This window comes from Cavia porcellus, unplaced genomic scaffold, assembly GCF_034190915.1.
Source record: "Cavia porcellus strain 051 isolate PalLab524CR breed Dunkin Hartley unplaced genomic scaffold, mCavPor4.1 scaffold_10, whole genome shotgun sequence".
In the NCBI taxonomy this organism is placed as follows: Eukaryota; Metazoa; Chordata; class Mammalia; order Rodentia; family Caviidae; genus Cavia; species Cavia porcellus.
In genome coordinates, this window is record NW_026947493.1 from 40,033,874 (window position 1) to 40,049,511 (window position 15,638).

The window sequence follows — 15,638 nt, forward strand, 5'->3', positions numbered from 1 at the left end:
ATATATATATATATATATATATATATATATATATACACGACAATGTGAATGAATCATATAAATATTATTTTGGATGAAATAAATAAGCACCAAGGATCACATGCCCTTTTTTAGTTTAAAACAAAGGCTAAAAAGATACAAAATTAGAGGAAATTAACACAAGTCAATATATTATATATTTTTATCTTAAAAGTAGTTCCTCAGATTACAAGATTTAGGCATTAAAAAATAATCCAATCATCAAATAATGAAGACACAAACTGTTCTTTGTGATGAGCTAACAAGAGATTAGTAGGATAGTTATCTATCATGTATCAATATACATACACAAATATATGACTCCTCTTATATTAAATTTACAAAAAGCAAGGTTACTTGGTGGGATTAGAAATCAAGATAGTGGCAAACTTTTAAAGATGAAGAACAAAATAAGGACTGGAAAGATCTGTGTGGCGCTAGCAATATTTTAGCCTTCCGTATTCCCACTATGGACACAGGAGTGTTTGTTTTCTGAGAATTTACTGAGCTCTACATGTGTGATTTACGTATGTTTCCATAAAAGTCTTGTTTTGATGAAATTGCTATAAAAGTGGCTTTCTTTGTGCTGCCTTCATCTCTTAATGCACTACGTTATTCTCTTAAACTTCACCGTCAAATGCCTGGGGAACATAATCTATGCTTCTTATTTCTCACTGTCTTTTTATTTATTTTTTATTTTTTCTCACTGTCTTTTTAAACTCTCTTATGCTCAACCCATTACTATTTGGCTTCTGCCCTATCAGTCTGAAAGTAGTTCCACCAAAGCCACCAGTGACCTCCTAATTGCCAATTGTCGTTTTCAGGCTTCACCCTACTTGGCCTCCCCAAGGCGATGACGCTGGTGACTTACCCTCCTTTGTGAGCCTCTCTTCCCTTGACCTCTCGCTTGTTCACTTTCTTTTTGGTCTGTTGCAATTTAGCCATCCTCTTTTCTATTATAGCCCTGAAAAACTTGTATTTTCTAGCTATACTATTTGGGTTGCTCCAAACCAAGAGTTTAAACCTTGGTAGAGACATGTTTTCTGTGCCTCAAAGGTATTTTTGTTAACAAATTGGTAATGATTTGCTATTGTATAGTATCAACAGATTTCACACACACACACACACACACACACCACAACATTATAGCCTACTTGGGTTCCCTACACATCTTGCCACCTTTACACATCTGTGATTTTGGAGCACAGTTTCTCAAACAGTGCAGATGTTCAGCTAGGAAAATAGTCAAATGCTTCTGTCAAACAGTAAGGCATCGATTGGTTAGGGTCTCAGAAAGAGCACTTAAAATAGCCAACATGATTCTGCTGCAAATTGTCTATGGAAAACAGTGTTTTAGGGGATTTCTTTAAATATTGTCCCAGTTTCTAGTGACTTTTGTATTACAGGTGATACACATAAAAATAATCATAATAATATATTCAGTCATCCCTTCCAGGAAGGCTGAGTTTTGCTATTCCAATCTGTGTAAAGTCCATAGTCTTAATCAGGTATGGACTATCAGGCTTCTGGATAGTGGTCCAATCCACTGTCTTGCCATGCAGAAAATAACATTCAATAGTTAAGCAGTAGAATTAGGCAGAGAGAAGTATGAAGACAAAGGGACAGAAGCTGAGGAAAGCCAGAAAACAGTAGGGATTTTTGGAAAAGGAATATGAAGAATAGGGTTGGTAGCAGCAATTTGAGGTTCATGAACAGTGCACATTTCAAAAGATGACTTATATTACAGATAGGTATTCCGTAACACTCCTGTATCTCTCTGGTTCATCTTGTGAAATATTGTATAAGGGACTAATATAGGGTAGTGCGACCATAAAATGAACTTCAGTCAACTTCATAGTTTGAAAATGGTCTTAATTCATTCCACAAATTGTTTAGATTAGGAATTATAATTTGTTGGTATCATCGATCTCTGTGCTATGATTCATCACTGGAATGTGCTCCATCCTACAGTAGAAAGAAAAGATAACAGGACTGAGAGCAAAAATGAGTGATTTTATAAATAGACCCTGGCTATTTATAAAATAAATATTCCTCAATAGTGAACCAACCAGAGGTCTATGGGCTAGGAATGAAAGGGTCAGAAAACTGGGGACTTTCGTGACACTTAAGAGCAAGTGGATAGGGATGAGAAACAAAGAAGACTAAAAAAGGAAATTTATGGCAAAACCATGGTATCTACACCCTTGAGTCATGGTCATTATCAATGTGATGAAAACACTCAGAATTGCCAAAAATTTATCTGTTAAAAATTCAATTAGTGCATGAAATAGTTCAGTCTAAATCAGCAACCATAGTAACAACCATGTACCCAGAGACACTGCATAATTTTGAAACATTTTACATACATCATAGTTTATCAAAACAACTCACAAGATAGAGTGGAAAGACACTATCACCTCCTTTTGATAGGTAAGAAGCAAGAGAATACTAGCCTAATCTGACAAATTAATAAGAGACAGAAACAGCATTAAAGCCCATGTATCTCCAAATTATTTTAAATATTTCCAATATTTTATAAAATTATGGAGTTACTGAGGAGGACTAGTCAATCTCACTAGTAAGTTACATTTGTTGTTTTCCAATTATAATTTCATTTAGCATGTATGTTTCCCATTAATGCTCACTAGAGAATGTCATTCAATATTATCAGTTTATTAAAAATGTTTCATCATTAGTTAAAAAAAGAACAGAAAAACTAGTACTTTTATCTCTGAATTTTGCATTCCTTATGTTTGTAGTATGAAATAAATTAAAAGTACTGATGAGAATTTTCATGTTTTATCTCTCTTTGTACTTTGGTAGGAATAGCAAAAGGTATGTATGATATATGCATGTGAATCTGCCTATGTGTGAATTCACATATGTGAATGGAACTCTAATTGTACCTATAAAACAATAATACTGAGAACTGATTTGCCATTTTTAAAATTTTTTTAACTTTTTTATGGAGTATTTTAAGGGCTCTTCATCAACTAGTTGCATAAAGGAGCTTTTATTCAGGGAGCAAGTCTCTAGGATAAACGCAGGAGCCAGACATTGTAGTGCATATCTCTATTTTCAACAACCCTGGAGCTTGAGGCAGAAATCCTGCTAGTTAGGGGCTAACCCCGGCAATTTAACAATTTAGTGATATTCTGTCTTGAAACATAGAATAGAATAGAATAGAACAGATCATTAAATGTGGGAGGTGAAGAAGTAGCTCAGTGAAGGCCCTAAGTTCACTCTCCAGTGCCAACGAAAAGGGGAAGAGGAATGAATGACAAAGTGAAATAAGTAAAAATGGCTTAGCACACTTTCACTTAATTTCTTATCTTTATTTTCCACAGAATATATTTCAGAGATATAAGGTTAAAAGAAGCAACAATTGTAATCTGAGATGAAATTTGTGTATGTGCCTGGGCCTGCCTACCTACGGAGCTGTATCCAAATGAGTAAAAAGTTCATAGCTGTTTACTCAGTTTTACCATCCACAAAGTGGGTAGAATAAGAAACTATCTATGCAAGTACTTAATAGATTACAGAAAACACTATGCAAATAATATGTTATATGTGAAATAAAGTATATAGAGTATAGAGTTGAGTCTATCATTTCCTTTTTGTTTTACTCAGGAAATTGTTTCATCTTTCTAAATATTAATTGTAAATTGTAGAAAACACAGGATATCAGACATTGGCTCAATAAACTTGATCTCAGATCATGTGTATAATCTATATTTTGACTTATAAATGATAAATTTTAACCTAGAAAGCAAGTAACAATTTATAATGCCTCATCTTTGTTACAAATTAAACAACATATTCATTCATATCAAATTCTTATAGATTACTATCTGTGATCATAACATATTTTAAATTGCAAAGCGATATGTAAATAAATGTGCAATATCTGCTTAAAATATATAAAGTCTGTGTCTCATTGCTGAGACAAAATACTTGACCCTCAGAATTAGAGAAGGAAAGGTTTATTTAGCTCAAGTTCAGGGAGATTTCAGTCCACAACCAGCTGGCTCCAAGACAGGGTGGCACACACAGGGGCAGCCATTATGGCAGCAACAGGTCCCAAAAGCAACAAGAGGAAAAAGGGAAAAAAGGAAAGAGCACGCCTCCTGCCCTCACACTGTGTGCCAGCTACTCACCCTTGGGCGAGTGCAACACTCACACTACTAACTGCAGCTCTAGACAAGAAACGAATCACAAATTCAGCTGCCTTTAAAAGCCTCCCCACCGTGACCGCATGTGGCTTTGGGGTAACACAAATACAAACCATAACAGTTTGTAATAACTTTTCCAACAGGTTTTTTTTTCTTTAAATTGACTATCTCTAATTATATGTCAGATGTTCTTTTCAAACAGTAACATGTATTTCTTCTTGGTATATAAATACCACTATAATTAGATACATAGAGGTTCAGAAACCAGAACGTATTCTGATTTTACATCAACTTGTGACATGAAGGACAGCTCTGACACAAAGTATAATCAACTAAACTAGAATTGATAACTCAGTCACCAAGACTGATTTGCCTTATTTTTAAAAAGACAAGAAAATCACCTTTTCTCTAGCTTTACAAATGACATCCAGGTTCAGTGGTGGTAACTGCTGGTGCTGCCTTCCGGCATAGTGTGAATTACTCCTTAATGTAAAAGGGTTTCTTTCAACATTCCATACTCTGTGTTGCTGTCAGATATATGCACCAAATACATTTGTCCTTTAAAGAGCGTCATTGGCTCACCATCGTTTTTAGTATAAAACTTGTATTTCATATCAGGGCTCTGTCTGCCCCTCTACTTTTATCTTCTTTTGATAATTCACTCATTATTTCTTCAGTAATAAACATGCCACCACTTTTTTTCCTTTACACATACTTTTTCATCTACCAAGTCTCTTTCCTTGGACTTCAAAACTCCTGAAAGTCCTTCCCTACTTTTAAATTTTGAGTTAGCTTTATTCTTCAACATTCTCATACAACCATGTGCCAATTCCAATCATGTAGTTTATATTTTGCACCATACTTATTAGTGGGTTTATCTGATAGAACATAAATATCTTATGAGCAGACATTTGTTGTAATATTACAGTTTGAAGGGAGGGGAAGACAATGGACAAAAAAGAAAGAATCAAGATATTAGGTACAGGTACAAATTCCTTGCAATGACTGTGTTCATTATGTATATTAAAAAGTACCAATAAAATTAATTTAAAAGTATTATAGGAGGCACAGTAGCTGCTAAGTGAATGATTGAAAGCAGAGGCTATTAACTGAACCCAAGATTGCAATAAAGGTTTGGAATACACAGATACTAACCAGATGGATTAGCTAACTTTAGTTAACTATTTGGAGGCTTGGAGAACAAATATACTATTCCCTCTTAAGAAAATTGTTGGGAGAAACAACAGTGGGACTTCTTATTGTACCCTAATTGTACCCTTAGAGAGAGGTCAGGAGAGTTAGTCAAAGTTGTGTGTTTGTGGGGGAATGAGATAACTTTGGAGTAAGTTCCTTGACAGTCTTCCCTTTCAACACATATGTCAAATTCTCCTATTACTCTTCTTCCCCAAAGACCTTGGCTAGCCCATCCTGGAACTATGCTGAACACCAGGTGATTATGGTGAAGCCATGAAGAGATAAGCCCAGTTCAGGGACAGATATTCATTTTCTAAAGCTTCATCCATTTACACTTAGGATAATAGCATAGCCTGCCTCATGGAGAGATTGAAGGATTAGGGAGCTCAGGAGATCATAAACATAAAAGAACTTTAGCTCTTTGAGGATTCAATCTGAGACAGGGAGGAAAGTGCTTTGTACCTGTTCCTTCCTATTTGCCCTTCCTGCATCTCCAGCCCATGCTCCATATATATATATATATTCTTGAAGGACAAATGGTCCCAGTTCAAATGCTGGGACTTTCTGCTAAGGACTAACCTACAAATATTATAGTATATTTGTGCAGTTTATCTATACCAGTGACATTTCCCAAGCACCAACTGTACTAACTTTATAGGTATACAAGCCAGATAAGAGGATTCAGATGTTCATCTTAAGAAACATCTATTGGAGCAAGGCAGCTATGATAACCCTTAAAACCAAGGACATGAAAGCTGTCCCACTTTTGATGATCTGAATTTGGATTACCCATTCTGTGGACTTCTAGGAACACATTTGAGAAATCAAATTGCCTTCACAAAAGTGGCACTGGAAATATTACTGCAGAATAAATGCAAATAAAATTGGTAGAAGTTAGTTTATCAACTATCTAGAAACTTTTAACTCTCTTTTTTTCACACCATGCTTGTAAGTTTATATTTGATATCTGATTGTTAATGCCCATATTGTCATATGGTAGTAACATGAGGACAAGCATAATGTGACTCCAACTAAATGCATTTTTTAAAAAAAGAAGAAAAGCTAAGGAAAATTTCACTGATTTGCGGAACATGGGGAAAGATCAATTGCAATTAATTAACGTTGGTTTTGATTTTTGTTTTTAAGCACAAGAGATCAAACCTAGGGCTGCAAATACAATAGGCAAGCATCTTCCTATTGAGCTATATCCCTAGCCCACAGTAAAGATGAAGCTTAACAGTCTGATAAGTGTTTCCAAAAGGGTTTGTGTTGGGCTGGGGATTTAGCTCAGCGGCATAAGCAAGCAGGCAGTTGTGAGTTTGATCCCCGGTACTGACAAAAAGAAAAAAAAGATGTATGCTCCAAAAGGGTTTGTGGATATGATAAATATGAAGTTTTTTAGACTTAGAATCTCAGGAAATTAGCAAAACTAATTTAGAAATTGGAAAATAATTCTAGTTTTGATACAGAATTCTGAAGATTTTTCTTTTAGTTATATTCATTCATTTCTCATGAATTTTCTGAAATTAAAAAAAGAAACTATCTGATGTAACAATGAAGTTTAATGAACTACATTTTTGCTGGAGAAGATTTAACTTTTTATGAATCTAAAATACTTTTCCCAACATTTATGGTAATATATTAGGGTGTCTATACTTTGTCCTTTAACCAGAAGCTTATAGAATTTTTATTTTAATTATTTCAATGCAAATTAAATGCAAATTGTAGTGTTTTCAGCTGTATTCTTGGGCCATTACATTCATATTATGGTTAAAGATTTTTCCAATAAATCCTTTTAATGCAATTTCTGGATTTGGAGTTAGCATGGCCCTTCATTTCTGAAATTAAAGGATATATGTTAAATATATTAATATCATTTCCAAGCCAAAAAACTAGCAGTTAAATTGGAGCCTTTGTTTTTCCTACAAAGGAAAGTTTTACTCAAGATTCCATAGTTTGGCCTGAAAGATATTTAATTGTATCGATTTCTCTGATTATCTTGTTCCTAGAAATTTGCTTTTTTAATTTTAAAAAAGCAAAACAAGAAAAAACAGGTAGAAATGATACAGAATTTCAAAAAAAAGTAGGAAATTAACACTAGTTAATATATTGCATGTTGTTATCTTAGAAGTAGTTCACGTTACAAGATCTACATTAGGCACAAAAATAATCAATCAAGCAATGACAGCACAAACTGTTCTTTTTGATGAGGTTGATAGTATAGTTATCTTGCATACAAATACATACATACCTTTATATATGTTTACATACATTAAAAACACAAAGACATTTAAGTAACTTTGTAAAATATGTTTTATACTTCTTTATTCTTTTGTCAGTAATATATCTCTTTATTTTTCAGTGTGTTTCCAATATAATTATTTTACTATTTCAAAGAACTTGTTTGAACTTGAATTATTCTGGACCCAATAGTTGGCCCATTTTCAACTCTTTTGATATCTTGATTTAAAAACAAAGTGTCCCATGCTCTCTTTATTTTCTAGCAGAAAATGTATACTTACTTTTTATAACTGTTATTCTACTCTTGGTTTAAGCTATTTTGTTTTTAGTAATTTTACTAGTGTCTTTCTGCAGTGGTACAATTTTGCAGCAACTTCTCAAACGTGTTTCTAATTGGTAAGATGCAACACCTTTCCATTAAGTAGATATTTGCAATTCTGCATTCTGTATTCAAAAGCTCATTATTTTGCATTTACCTGTGGTGAACTATATTTGCCATGTGTTAGCACAGGCACTTAAATTTCCATAGTATTGTGTATGCCTTGTAATATTGCTTTTCTGTTCACTTAAAAATAACCTGTAAACAAGCAGGTTAACAGTGACCCCTGTTTTTTCCCCTTTGTTTATTTATTTAGCCAATGGGGATAAATTCTCAAGCAATTTAACAGGAAAAATTTAATATGGGATAGATTTGGTATTTTGAATCTTGGATTTTACATGTGTGCTATTATTTAGTTATACAATATGGTAAGACTCTCAGTAGCACAGAAGGTCTGAAAGGAGCTAGTAGGAGTTGTTCACAGAACCCTATCCATTAAACATGTAATTATTTATTCACTGCCTTCAATGTACAGGGAAAATATCTAGACACATTTCTGTGTATGGACTCAAGGCCTTTCCCATGACTTTAAACTGTGTTGATAAGTGTAACATGAAGGAAATTACGGAATCAAATTTGTTAATGGAATAAAATAGAATGAATGAAATCATATGTATGTACATAATTTACAGTATATATACTGTAATGTAATATATAAATACAGTATATATATAAATTATAATTACACTGATTTACATGCCAATAATATTTCTTAGCATAATGAGTCCAACAATAAACACTGGTAGAATAAATGCCAAGTTAAGTTTCTCAATTTCTTATGCCTAAGTAACATTGCAAAAAGTTTCCATTACAACTGATTTGGAAAACATTTATTGTACCTAAAGATTTAAGTACGAACACCAGAGAAAGTATCCACCTACATTAGGTATGCTGAATTTTGCAGCCAATCTCTGGAAACATACAATGAATGAGGCAAAAAAGAAAGAAAAAAGAAAAAATTATTGTGTCTAACAACTCATTGAGTTATGCTCTAGGAGACGGCAGTCCCCAGGAGTTGAGCTGGTTACTTCTAGACTCTCATTATCTCCAGAAGTAGGGAAATAGGAATTTTTAGTAAATCAAGCACATCTTTGTGTATTTGTGCACACAAAATCCCATATGGACAACAAATGTTTTAGCAATTTTAGTAACAAAATTCAAAATATTCTTTCTCCTTTTATCCCAGGAGAAAGTTAAGAAGATGAAGAATTCAAAGCTCCTTGCTATGAATGAGGTTTGGTACAATAGTCCCTGGATGATCGCTTGCAGAAGCGTTCTGAGGACAGGTAAGATATTCAAAAGAGGTAGCAGCCGACTTTTCATGAAAGACTGAGATAATCAGATGACAAATTTGGAGAGGAAAGAAGCCAGAGTAAAGGGACATATGTAGAAATTATAATTTTTTAAAATTGTGGCACTATCCAGACTTTATGGTTGTCCAGAATGTATTTTCTTATACTCATTTTAGAGCACTTCATGATGAGAGAATTTATATGCCAGTCTCCATCAGCTTCTTGTTGGTGAGTCATTTACCGGAGATACTCAACTTACAAAGAGAGAAGGTTTTTTGGCTTACGGTATCAAAGCTTCTAGCTCATAATCAGTTGGTGCTATTACTCTTAGGCCAGTGACAAGGAAAATTATCAGGGAAGAAACATAGGGAGGAGAAACTATTCATCTCATAAAGAAATAAAGAAAGAAAAAAAGCAAGAGGAAGGGGCTGGGGTCACAATCCCCTTCCAGGGCTTGACTTAACAAACTGAAGACTGCCTGCTTGGCCCCACCTCCTAATGTTTCTAGCACCTTCCAGTAGCCCCAAGCTGGAGACAAAGCCTTCACACAGGAGCCTTTGCAGGACATTATAGATTCAAACTCTAGTGGTACTTCACTCAAGGTTCTATGAGTACTCTCCACAACTTCATGATGCTGTTTTCACAAGGCGCGCATTTCATCCTAGGTATCATTTTGGAAAAGTTATTGCAACCCTTGTGTCTTAGGTTAAATACATATAAATAAGGAGAATACAATACCTACTTCATGGAGTTGACATATGTGAGGTAGAAAAGTACTCTGTAGCCTGAAAATTCAAACGCAAAAGTTACTTATGATTATACTGATAAGAGCTGATGAGATTTCTGTCATGTTGGACATTTTGTACCAGATAACAAAGTGAAAAATACACTATTCGATAAATACAATTTTATCTCACTATATGCCACTACTTTTTCATATAGTTTAAGTAGATCAAAGTGATTATAATGCAAAGAATTATGATCTGATATGAGCATGTACTAACTCATCAAGATAGTTATAATCATGTCCTGAAATTACATGCTAATAAAAATTTTAAAAATTAAAAAAATGACTATATTTAAGAAAAATGTTAAAGCACAGATGCTATGTCTATGTCAATATGGTCTAATGATTCACTTGTGCTCCCAAAATAAACATAACTAATTGAGAAAACTTTTTCTGCTTTGTCTGATTGGAGTTTCAGGATTCTCAGAATTCCAAGCAATCAAGCCAATATATAAAGGTTGGAATGAAATCTTGACTCAATTATAGCTAGAAGAGAGCAGAGGATGTTTTTCTTCCCTGCCAGCTACCATAGTAAATTACTCTTTTATTTCAGAGCAAGAAAAACTTCCACTTTAAACATTTAGGTATGAGAATATGAGATGTTTGAATTATGAAGTGAGTTCTTTTTTTGTAAACAGTTGTACATGAGACATATACCAAGACAAGCAGGATTGATTTTTTTTTTTGTTTTAGATTATTGATTGCTTAATTTCTTGCAGAATCCAACATAGTTTCATAATAATTTTGTTAGTTTTAAAATGTTAACTATGAAATGACTAGTGTTAAATTTAATCTATATAACCTCAAATAAAAATATCCCTAAGATAAGAACAATTTTGTGAACAGAGTTTAAAATATAGGCAAATACATTAAAATGCTATAATCATGTATACACATAGTTACTAAGTCATTGTCAGATATTATTTTCATGCTTCAGTTTGATGCTGCTTAATGCAGGATATGTTGAAAAGATATTATTTGGTCTTTTCAAAAGTACCCAATAAATAACCTTCTGCCATATTATATTTTTCTTTAGGATAAAAATGTAAGACCCTAATGAGTTTCTTCTAAATGTGTAGCAAAATATAGAAAAATCATTCTTTCAAGCGGGTAAGTACTTGATAGCAGATAGACTGCTTAAGTGGTGAGCCAGGGGAAATGACACTGTGTAGAGGAGTCATTTTAGCTTCATGCAAAGATTCTCCTATAGGGAGTCTAAAGCTCAAAAATGATAACACAAAATGGCTATTTTTACTCATTCTGGGTTGGAACTAATTTTTTGTAAGGCTAGCACAAATGTGCTTAGTAAGTAATGGGAAACAACGGCCGTCGACTTCAGTCTTTCTGAAACCTAGTGTTCTGAGATAACTCTCTGCCTGGTGGAGGAGTTATCACACACTGAGCTTTGCTTCCTGAAAGGTGATTATACTCACTGATCCAGGTGACAGAATCATTATACTTAAATGTAAGGAAAGTGTATTTTTATAAGATTAACATAAAACATATATATGCATCACACACACACACACACACACACACACACACACACACACACTTATTGCTATCTTATGCCTGGATATAGTCTTGTCAAGAAGCTATATTTGCATGACTATATGAGTGAGAGGGGCTGTTATGTGATTAAATATAGGATACAATACTGGATTCAGATACATTCTGTAATGAAGAACACCTTTGAGATTTCTCTTCATGTGTGATTCAGTAAATGGAAACACTTGCTTCAATGACCTAGGTACTTCAGTTTTACTCATGTAATATATGCAGCACAGATAGCTGGTGACCCAACCCAGCAAAGATGCCAGCTTCTCTTAGACTACACAATAGGATATAGACAGAAGACCAATAACCCTGCACATTCTGATGTCCTGGGGGGAAGATGTCAGATCAGATCAGATCAAAAGGCAACCTCATAGAAAGAGAAAAATCTTATTCTAACTTCTGTCAAGTGTTCATTAGTTCTTTAAATTTGTAACATATATATCTATACATCTATATCTTACATATGACTATTTCTTTAAGTTATACAAATAAGTAGAGTTGGACAGATTTGAAACAAAATTTGCATAGTTATTTTATGATTTGAGATGTATTTTTAAGCCTAGTTTACTCATCTCCTTGTAGTAGCAAAAAGGTTATTTGTAGTAGAACACTGTGTGTTAAACTTCCCAGTGCCAGACTCGTTGAAACAGACTTGCTCAACCAACACTTCTTCCATTTAGTAGACTATGTCATATCATATTTGTAGTTTAGCAAAAAAATATATCAGAAACTACCTCACTGGCATGGTGAAACACAAACAGACAATGCTTGCAATTATTACCTTTCTATATGATGCATTTTTGGAAAATGTGGATATGCAGAGCACTAGGACTAGCACTCATTTATCTTTAAAGTATTTTGAGAACTATGAATGAAGACATAAAAATAGAAAAATAATTCTGGCATTGTTAGTCTTCTGGATTCAAATGTCTTCCATACCAAGACATTTACAATCAGGGGGTTTGCCTTCAATTGATAAAAGGTAATCTTTATAACACTGACCAAGTATTGATACTGATATGTACTCAACCTAGAGTTTCAACAAACACCCAGCAGAAAGTTTAGTGTTCAAGGAAAAAGTAAGTTTCTAGGTGTCAGATTCTCCAGGCTGTTACTCCAAAGGAGGTCACTGCCCAGAGTAATGAGAACAGTTGGGAATCCCTCCCATTCTCTGTCGCCTGAAGGTCAATAGCCATCTGGTCTAACCCATGCTGGCTTTCCAATTGAGAGCAAAAACAGATTTTTCTCTCGTGTCCAAGAACAAAGACCATGACTGAATGGTCAAAAATGTGCTCAATACACTTGTCTTCATCATACAGCGTGTGTATCTCAATCTCCTGCAAATACAGGAAATTGGTAAAAGTTGCTTGCAATCAAAAGTCCAAAAAATATGGGAGAAAAAGAGAAAAGAAAAGCCATACACTTACAGTCTTTTGGATGAGACAATTAAAAAATGAAGATATTGTCTTTGAGTAATAAATCCAAGTGATATTTTTCAAATATAGAGGATAAATCCACCACTCAGTGAGCTGTAAACTCTTTTCAAGTCATATAACAAGTTATATGCATTAGCACTCTGCACTCTGAGCACTTTTTTCTATTTCTACAATGAAATCTGATATTCTGGACAGAGAAGTGACCAACACTTTAAAATTTTTACTATGAGTGTTTTATTTTCTTGGCAGACTGCAAGCTGGTCTAGCAGTCACCCATTTTTTCCCCTTACCTAGATATTGATTAACAAATATTATCTAGTGATACAACTGTCTAGTTTTCTTATAATGAAAATTATAAACATAAAAGTGCTGAACTTTGAAAAGACATTTTATCTGTGTTAAATAATTCAAACACATTACAGAAGTTCTAGCACTTGGTGAGATGTTAAAAATAAATATCCTAGTACAAAATATCTTGTTCTTTCCAATTTACTTGAAGGATATTAAATATGTTACAATTAATTTCATATGCTGTATTAAGGCATTCCATTTATATGCTCAGAACTACAGGAGTCTCCTTAACAGCTCTAAGTAATTCCATTTTGCAGTACAAGGAACATTGTTAATGTTCAAAGATTAGAAAATACACCCTCTTTGATCTTTGCTCTTTATTGAAAGACAGAATTGAGATAACAGAAAAGTATTTTTCTTCAAATACTTGATTTGAAGGAAGATATGATTAAATAGAATACTCGACTTAGTAAAGCAACAAAAGAACTGGCAATTCTTTTAAAGCTCTCGTCATTCCTGCATCTCAAAGATATTTGCCTTGGGATTTAGAAATTGAGACACCAGGTTTCTGACAATAGAACTGAATGATCACATTAGTATATTTTTATTTGTTTTGTTTTGTTTTGTTTTGTTTTGGTGATGCAAGTATTGAAACATGTGCCAGTTGGAGGCATACTTTTCACAGTGGAATTTTATACATCTTATTTTAACTGCATATACATTAAGCAACTATACAAATGATTGAAAATGGAAGAAATTATTGGATGCATACAAGTAATAAAACTATAGATGTAGAAAGAAAAAATGGCTTTCTTTGATACTTTCAGTTGTTTCTGAGTCTTTCTGTTTGCAATCATTCTCTGTAATCCTTGATTTATTCAAGGGTTTATTTATTCAGTCATTCACTCAGCAAATATTTATTATAGTCTGCTATTTCTAGATTTAATGGTAAACAATAGACTTTTGCTTGTGTGCACTGCCTCTTTAAACACAGATTATAGATTATTGCTAAAGGTTCATTGCTAGGCATTTGGAGTCGCTAGAAAAAGTCTTGACAAATTTAGTCCGTTAATAACTTCAAAATAAGCATTTGAAATTTCAAAATATAATCCTTTGTAAGCTTGTGAAACACAAACAGCAGATAATCTTGGCCTGTCTCTCATGAACATTTACATTTCACTAGATGATTTTGGGCCTCACTCTATACTCTTCTGGAATAGACCATATGCAAGAAAATTATAAAGAGTTCAAAAAAGACCAAATCTGCCAAAACTTTGACCTTTGGTTTGTAATCTCCAGAACTGTAAGAAAATAAATATTAATGGAAGTAACTCAGTGTGTATTTTCTCATGGCAACCATAGCAAAGTAATACAGATATTCTTCCTTTAACAGCCTGTCTGTTTAACTTCTCTTTGGACTTATGAGAAAGGCACAGTGTTCAGAATTATAATCTACTGCCTGGAGTCATGACCCTTTTGGAGGTAGAGCTGTGTACATTTTGTTTATAGAGCCTCCACACATTTTTTTTTGTACAATATATGTTGCTTATAGAGTACTGTTATTGTTAGTGATGGTACTGTACAATACTGTAGTTTTATGATCTGTTATACAGTGTAGAACTGTAAGAGTTACATCAAAGTTAATAAAACCAAAGTCATCAAGTTGGAGTTTCCTCTGACCATTGATTTCTATTAATACTGCGATGTACATACTATGTAATTCCTCATTTAGAGAATAATTCATTTAATGATATAATCATCATAATGCTATAGCATAATGGTGCTATAATCATCAACAACCATCATAATGGTTGTTGAATGAGGAATGTCTGTATGAGGAAGAATTAAAAAAAAAAAAAGAAAGAAAGAAAGAAACAGATCAACCCAGAGAGACAGGGGGGACCTGCCGCACTGAGTGAAGTGAAGGCCAGCATAGTGAACTCTACCTATCTATGCAAGTTTGGCACTTTGCTTAGGACTTGGTAGGGCCCTGTCTAGTATCCCCATAAATCTGGGGAGCTTTGGTAGGTCACTTATATCTGGGTTTGGCCCTATCCAGTGACTCTGAGTGGCAGGGGAACCTTCTGCACTGAGTGGAACGAGTGGAAGACCTGTATAGCAAAGTCCACCTAGCTGTGCAACCTTAGCACCTCACTCAGAACCTGTCAGGGGTCCAGCCAGCTACTGAAAGTGGCTGGGGAGCTTTGCTGCACCACATGGCATGAGCTGAAGTTACTAGGCCTTGGTATGCCACTCTACCAGGTAGGGTCC